Source organism: Elephantulus edwardii, unplaced genomic scaffold, assembly GCF_000299155.1.
Source record: "Elephantulus edwardii isolate Elephantulus edwardi_28Jun2011 unplaced genomic scaffold, EleEdw1.0 scaffold00475, whole genome shotgun sequence".
Taxonomy (NCBI): Eukaryota; Metazoa; Chordata; class Mammalia; order Macroscelidea; family Macroscelididae; genus Elephantulus; species Elephantulus edwardii.
Genome location: NW_006400225.1, coordinates 587,008 through 589,591, shown reverse-complemented (window position 1 = coordinate 589,591; position 2,584 = coordinate 587,008).

Sequence of the window (2,584 nt, the reverse complement as noted above, 5' to 3'; positions counted from 1 at the left end):
AGGAACAGCTTGCACATCCTAAGTGCCCATCACCAAAGGAAATACTATGCTGCATTGAAAAACAAAGAACTCACAAAATAGTATAAAAAATGGATGACCCTGGAGGACATTATACTGAGTAAAATATCTCAGTCACAAAAGGACAAATATTGCATAGTGCCACTGTTGTAAAATTGAACTGGCATCGGGATTAGGGGGAGACTGAAAAAGATCAGATAAATTGTGTATACTGCATTGAAACAGATGAGGGAGAGAACTGTTTAAAAGGGATATACGATAAGGTATTATTGTCGTGACAGGAGTCCAGAAAGAATACTGTATAGTAGAGTGGACTTAGGGGGAGGGACTGTATAACAATGAAAGCTTTTTCTTTTCATTTTCAAAGAAAAACACAAACTCGGAAAGGGGGGGGAGCAGGGAGAAAAGTGCAACAATAAATAAATGGAAATCCAAAGTCTCTGTAAACTTTCCTTAAAATTAATGACCAAAAAGAAAAAACCCATCTTGCCTCTCAATAATTACACTGAATATGAATGGTTTGAATGCACTATTGAAGAGAAAAAGAGTAGCAGATTGGATAGAAAAACTAAAACCCATCTATCTCTACAAGAGACACACCTGAAAAGTGACGATAAAGAAAGATTTTAAATAAAAGGCAGAGGGAAATATCCAAGCAGATGGCAACTAGAAAAAAGCAAGAGTAGCGATAATAATCACTGATAAAATAGCCATTAGCGTAAAAAACATCACAAAGGACAAGGAAGGTCACTATATAATGCTTAAATGGTCAATAGAATAAGAGGACATAACCATAATAAATATCTATGTATCAAATGATAGAGTTGCAAAATACACAAAGCAAACCTTAACCGAACTGAAAAAAGAAGTAGTCAACATCACAATAGTAGTTAGAGACTTCAACTCACTACTCTCAAGAAAAGAGAACTATCAGAAGGAAGCTCAACAATGACGCTGAAGAATTAAAGCGCACAATCTACCAACTCGATCTCATAGATATATACAGACTAATGTACTCCAAAAACCTGAGTATACATTCTTCTCCAATATACATGGAGCACTTTACAGAATAAATCATAATTTAGGTCACAAAGTGAACATCAATTCAAACACATAGAAATAATACATAGAATTTTCTCAGACCATAATGCCACAAAATTATAAATCAGTAACAAGAGGATTAAGGATAAAAACCCCATACCTTTGGAAACTGAGCAACACCCTGCTTGAATATGAGTGAATAATAGAAGAAGAAAAAAAGATACAAAAAAGTTTCTTGAAACAAATGACAGAAAAACACAATTTACCAAAACCTCTGGGAAACAACCAAAACAGTAATCAGAGCTCAGTTTATAGTGATAAGCAAACACATCAAAAAAGAAGATAATAATTGATTCTTTAACTTAACACCTCCAACAAGTTGAAAAAGAACAGCAACAAAACCCATCAATCTCTAAAAGAAATGAAATTATAAAATTAGGGCAGAAATAAATGAAATAGAAAACAGAAAAACAGTTAATACCATTAACAAAATCAGAAGTTGGTTCTTTGGGAAGGTCAATAAAATAGATAAACCACTAGAAAAATTAGCAAAGGAAAAGGAAGAAAAGATACAAATAATCCAAATAACAGATGAAAGGCGAAATGTCACAACAGAAACAACTGGCGGGAGGTGGGGGGGAGGCTATCAGTGAAATATTATGAAAAACTCCACAACTGTGTTAGTCTCTTGATTCCTGTGGACTACCTCTGTTTTACTACCACTAATGGAGGGCGGAAGATTTCGTAGACTAATAGAACTCTGGACTATTTGAAACTTAATGTTTTATTCTTGATTATATTCTCAAGTAGCTGCATGATCTTGAACCAATAAATATGCTTGGAAACTAGATACCTCATCTGAAAAATACAGAGAGGAAGCATTCACATCAAGAGATGTAAGAATGCACTGGTGACAAATGTCAATAATACTTATCAGGAATTGGATGCTGTGTGACAGTGTAGGCTCTATCACAAACATTTTATTGTGTGTTTACCAAGTATCAAGGACTGTGCTAAAAGGTGACTTCTTGTCCTCAGGAGTATAGGATGTGGACGTAAAGGTGCTTGAGCCAGTCATGGGACCTTGGGAGGCACACTGGACTCATCCTACACCCCACATAGTACTAGGAAAATATGAAGAGTTTTAAGAGCATCCCTTGAGATTACAATGCACGCTTGTAGCAAACTGCTTCAGGGCCATTGTCAACAAATTTGTTTTATCTTGAATTGTTGCAAAATATCTTCCTTAGGGACTTTTGGTGTGTTAGGACAGCTTGACCCAATGCCCACAGACCTTATGGCAGCTCAGAATAAAGTTAGAACTTCATTCTCCAGTCTTACCTGTTTACAACTGATAACAAGAAAGAGGGCCTCCTCTCTTAGCAGCTGATCTATCTTCCCACCACTCAGTTCCAGTGTCTTGCCAGGAATTCCATTCAGCTGGGCCTTGTTGATAGTCGTTAAATGCAAAATTTATTTTATAAAATGTTGTATAACTTTTATACCTTTTAGTAAAATGAGACTA